Source organism: Quercus suber, unplaced genomic scaffold (assembly GCF_002906115.3).
Source record: "Quercus suber isolate HL8 unplaced genomic scaffold, Cork oak 2.0 scaffold_308, whole genome shotgun sequence".
Taxonomy (NCBI): Eukaryota; Viridiplantae; Streptophyta; class Magnoliopsida; order Fagales; family Fagaceae; genus Quercus; species Quercus suber.
In genome coordinates, this window is record NW_027069764.1 from 514,360 (window position 1) to 520,359 (window position 6,000).

Genomic DNA, 6,000 nt, shown 5'->3' on the forward strand with positions numbered 1-6,000 from the left:
AGTAAGGAGGACTCATCATGGCCATAGCCATGGGGAAGTGAAAATCTGATTTTGATTTGAAGTGTAGCCGTTCTAAATCTTCTGATGAGATTTTCTTTTGCATGGAAACTGTGTAAGTTTAGTTCTTTTAGCCATTTAATCCTATCACTCTTAGCAACTAAGGGATTTTGATTTGAAACTTAGCGTGTAGCACTAAACAAGTCAATGCTTTAGTCTAATCAGTACTCTTCTCTCTTCAATCTTCACATGTTCTAGAAATAACCAATATATATATATATATTAGTTGAAACCATCGGTCAAGTCGGGTAATACGGGTTTTTAATTCCTTAACTCGTTACTCGGCCCGAATAGTTTGTTTTTTTAAGAGACAGACCCGAATCCAACCAACCATGGATTTCGAGTCGACCCGCTAGGCTTCGAGTTGGTCTGACCCGAGCGGTTTGGGCGAGTCAGTAAACCACTGGATAGCCCTAGCCAAGACACCTCCTGAACTTTTAATTTGGTCAAATTAATCCAAAACTTTATACACTTGCCAAATCAATACCTCTGTTAGTTTGGTGTTAGAAACTAACAGAAATTCAATCTCCCGTGAGAGACATGTGAGCATAAAAATGACCAAGGGAGTATGAATCAGTTCAATTGAGATGGAGAAAGAAAGCTTTAGAGAGAGACTGTAGAACTAAAAGTCAAGAACCACGTGTCTCTCTCATTCTTTTCCGTTGTTTTGTTCGCTTCTATTTTGTTTTTTTCATTATATTGTTTCTGTTTGGCTTTTGGCAAATACTTTTTTTTCAGCATTTTTCTTTTCTTGGGAAATTTTTTCTCTGACGGTGGTTGTTGCGCGCGCACGCACACACACACACACATGGATTTAGATCTTCTAGATTTCTTAGGATACTTTACTAATAGAATTCCTTAAATCCTAACTACTCTTTTTGGATTTAAGGGTCTAGATTTTGCCATATTAGTATTCTACTAAGAATACTCTTAAATAATAAAATAATGTTGCAAACAAAACAATTAAGATTGTTGTTAGTAGGATACTGACATGGTAAAATCTAGACCATTAAATCACTAAAAAATTGTTAAAATTTAAGGAAAATTATTGGTAGAGTACCCTAGGAAATCTAGAGGATCTGAATCCATATATATATATATATATATTCAATAGAGAGGTTTTTGAGAGTAGCAATGGAAGGGAATAAGAAAACAGCGTCATCTTCTTCCTTGTCTTCTGAACTTTTTAAGTCCAAAAAATCTTCTTCGACATTTGGGATTTATGGGTCAATCTTTGTGCCTTCAACCAAGTTATTGGTTATATTCTCAATTCAACTCTGTTGTTTTAAGCTAATGATTAGAATATATAAATATGTGATGCATTTTCTTCGATTGTTTCGATTGGATTTTCATTACTTTTATTGTGTTATGTTCATCTGTTTTTTGCATTTTATGGTATTGGTACCAATTTTGTTTTTATAGCAGGAGCCTTCTACAGTTTGTTTATCTTTCTCTCTCTAAAGCTTTCTCTCTCCATCTCTGTGGACGACTAAATTTCTCAGTTCGAAATAAGTCAAACAAGTAAAAATAGTTTCACAAATGCGAATTTGTATTGATGATTGTGTGGTACAATTCTCTGTGATTACAAAAGAGTGATCCTCTGATTCGATCTCCTTGAAAGATTTATTGATTGGAGTTGTGGTAATGTGATTTTGATTTAAACACAAAATATCCTTCAATTTGGTTGAGGGATGGATCGAAGATTGTTGAAACGTAATTACAATGAATCTTTGGCCATGAGCTTGTTAGAAATCCTTTGTTCTTCACGTTCTTCGTGTTCTTCGTGTGTTCTTCGTGTTCTTCGTGTGTTCTTCGTCTTCGAAGGTTTGTGGTGGAAGTTCTTCGGTGCTTTAGAGGCTTGAATCCGTAGAGCTTCGTTGATTTATGGTTGGTTGGGTTTCTGGAGGCTTTTGAGCTTGATTCCAGTGAACTTTGAGATATAGGAATATGATTTGGATGATTCCTATTCGAATGTTCTTCGTATTTGAAGGTTTGTGGTGGAAGTTCTTCGGGGCTTTAAAGGCTTGAATCCGTAGAGCTTCACCAATTTGTGGTTTGTTGAGGTTTCTGGAGGCTTTTGAGCTTGATTCCAGTGAACTTTAAGATCTAGGTAGGTAGTTTGGATGATTCTGCTTTGAATGTTCTTCGTATTTGAAGATTGAAGTTCTTGAAGTTGCTGAAGGCTTCAGGGCTTGATTCCAGCAAAGCTTCTGGACTTCTGAGTACTTCAGATGGCTTGGTGCCTTCTCTCCAGCTCTCCTCTGATCTCCTTCAAATGCCTTAAAAAGGCTTCTATTTATAGGAGTTTAGGGGTAGGTAAGCGACACGTGGCAAAGTCTGATTGGTGACACGTGGCAGAGCTTGATTGGTCCGCTTATGTCATCGCTTGCACGTGTTGGACTGATTGTGTCATCACTTACATGTGCGAGACTGCTTATGTCATCACTTACACGTGCGCTGATGTGTGATTGGTTTTTGCATGACACTTGGCTAATTTCTATTGGTTTCTGAATAGTGATAGCAAAACCTAGCAACAATATGTGGCGGTTTGTAATTGGCTGTATTTTGTGGACTTGGTAGTGTGACGTGTCAGTTTGTGATAGGTCGAAAATTTTCCCTGTCTACAAATGCCCCCTCGAGACTCGTTCACACACACAGTTTCAGAGTGTGGTGTGAGAATGAGTTTCGAAAACAGACTTTTACTCTTGACTCTTCAAATGAAGTAATTGGAGGTGGTGGAGCTTTCAGCAGGATGAGATAATTTCCGAGGAGTAGACCCACCTATATGAAAGGATCTGGTAAGACCGAAAAGGGGTCTGCCTGTATTTGAATGTACTTGCATGACCGAGCCTTCTCAGCAGAGATTAAGTCGAAGTAATTTCAAAAGAGTATTTCGGTACTTGAAATGGGTTGGTGAGGCTGAAAGTTATTTGCAAGAAGTTGGATGTACTTGCAAGATTGAATCATTTCAGCAAAGATTAAGCTGAGGTAATTTCAGAAGAGTATTTTGGATCATTGGCGGTGATCACAGGGTGTAGAAGATGGGGATGAAGTAAAGTGAATGGGTGAAACATACGCCACCATGGTACTGGCCCTGTATGTCGGGGACCCTCTAGTGTAGGTGTTTCTAGGAGATACATCTTTGAATATGGGACTAACTGTATGTTTGCATGGGGAATGTGCATGCGTGATTGGACCATGCTGACAGACGTTAAGTTGAAGTAATTTCAGAAAAGTACCTTCTGAAATACTTCAAGCTGAATTTAAGTTGGAGTAATTCCAGAAAGTGTGTTTTGAGGTACCAACAACGACGACCTTTGAGTCCCATAGTGGTGGGGACATGGAATAAGGCTCTGGTGACCATTTACCAGCCCCAAAGGCTGAACTCTAATGAGCTGGTGCCTTGAAGGTTGTTTCAAGTGTTGGATGAAAGACAATTTATAGGATACCCCAACACTTTTTACCATCTTCTTTTACTGCTTCTTGTTGGAAAAGCACAAAAAAATGAAAGATGGAGCTAACTTGTAATTCTGGTCTTAGAAACCAACCAAGTTGCTGTTTGTTCCGAACTGCTGCCTCTATTGGAAGACCAAGCAATTGGAGAGAGACTACAGGAGCCCTGAGGTTAGGAACAGGTGTCTCTGCTGGACTTGGATTTCCTGGCCAACCAAATCTGAAGAAGCATGGAACCACAATGCAGACCTTGTTATGAGTAATTTTATGGACAACTATGGTCGTTAGGTGGAGAAACAAAATTTGTTTGGATCTCAAAACTACAATGATGCTGTGAAGAGGGTTTCTGCCGAACCATGAGAGGGTTGATTTCAAACTGATTATGAAGCGATATTGGTTGCTAAGTGTTGAGAATGATGAAGCCATAGTGAGAAATGGCTGTGAGAAGGAGGACTTGAAAATTTGAAAGAAGCAAATATTCATTTCATGACTCAGTGTGTTTTTCTTGATGAGTTCTTGATGAATCCAACCCTTCTATTTATAGCAGAGAGATGAAGAATGGTAGATGGAGTAGTCAAGAATGAGGATGGAAATTTTTGGTGAGAATGGTTCTCGACAGGTAGATGCCGAATGGTAGGTGGGAATGTTTGGCACCGAAAGAGGAATGGTAGGTTGGAAGGGTGACCTGATATAATTTCAAATTCAAGACACACTTGTGAGAGTTCATCTGTACTTTTGAAAGGGAAGCCTTGATGAAGTCTGGAGAATAACCTTGAGAGGATCCAAACTAGAAGGATGAATCTCAAATTTTGATATCGAGAGCTTTAGTTTTGGACATTATTAGTGCTTCGGAGATGTGAGTTAGATTGGTGATTTCCAAGTCACGAAAAACTATGCAAGACAAGTCTAGCTCAAAAATCTTGACTTTGGGTTGATTTCAACATAAAAGACAACTATCTTGGAATTGGGTTATTTGTGCAATTTCTGAGTTTCAAATAATGGAACGGACTCCAAAATTGGAATGTACACGAAAAATTGAGCAAGATAGGTCCATCTTAAAAATTTTGACTTTTGGTCAACATTTACGCAAAAGTCAACTTTTGGGAAATTGGATGTTTGCACAATTTTCGAGCTTCGAATGAAGAAACGGATCCCAAAATCGGAATGTACTCGAAAAACTAAGTGGGACAGGCCTGTCTTGAAAATTTTGACTTTTTGGTCAAAGTCAAAAGCCAAACTTGGTCAAAGTATTTTTTTTCTCTTTTTTTTTTTTTTTTTTTTTAAGGCGGTTTGGACCGGGTCAGATTTTCGGGTCGAACAGGTCCAGTCTAGTCAAACTGGTCAAGTCAGTGGATGGTGACGTCATCCATGACATCATAGGCCTAAAGCGCGTCAGCACGTGGTGCGTGTCCGCACGAGGCGCGTGTACGCACGAGGCGCGTGCAAACGCGTGAAACTGTCCCGGCACGTGTGAGCGCGTAGAAGACAGGAGTGGCGCGTGGAGGCGTGTGTTCTGAGGCAGCCAGATCTGGCGGCGCGTGGCAGCACGTGCTGCATTTTTTGGGCCTGAAATTTTTGGGTTTTGTTGATCTGAAGCTGTAGAAGACCCTTGTAGTGTCAGTTTTGCAAAATTGTGAATAGATTTTCACAGTTTTGAGAAATTAAACAGTTGGCTACCGCGAGCTTGTGACGGCGAGTGGCGACGCGTGGTAGCTCCATTGTTGATGATCTTTCTAGGTTTTGTAGATCGAGGGCCGATGGATCTAGTGGTGTCATCGGTTTTGTAAAAACTTTCTCGAATTTGTGCAGATTTAAATGAGAAACCCGCGGGACGTTGGGAGTTTTTTTGCGGCTCGTGGCCGGACATCTCGACATTGATTTTTCAGCTTAAGCATATCGAAGGTCGTAGAAGATTTCTGTGAGTTGATTTTTGTGAAATCTTGTCAGAAGTTTTAGAAATCTGGACTGCAGATGGCTGGCTTTGTTGGACTTGTTGCCATTTTAGTCTTCTTTGGCGGTGGCTCTTCTGACATTGTTTGACAATGGTTAATCTGTAATTGTTTCTGCTTTCAAGGTTGGCAGCACAATCACTTTGAACAATATTCAGTCTAGAATGTGCAATAGTTTCTTTCTGACAGCATGATGCATTTATGGGCACTCTTTTTTTTTTTCAAGGTTTGGTGCAGACTTCCCTGACCTTGAGTTTGCAAAATCTGACTTTGAGCTCCACAATCCTCTATATAAGGCCATCCGGGGTATGTACTAAATTGCACAAGCAGAGTTTCCATGAGTAGCATAATACTAAGTGTAGAGAAATTATGCAGGGAAATTATGTTTTTTTTTTTTTTCAAATTTTTAATTAATTTTTTTTATCTCTTTTTTTTTTTTTCACATGCTTGGTTTGTACTAACCATTTTTTTTTTTTTTACAGGCTAGAGATTAAAATTGAAGCTCTCTCTTTATCAATTTTTTTTTTTTTTTTTTTTTTTT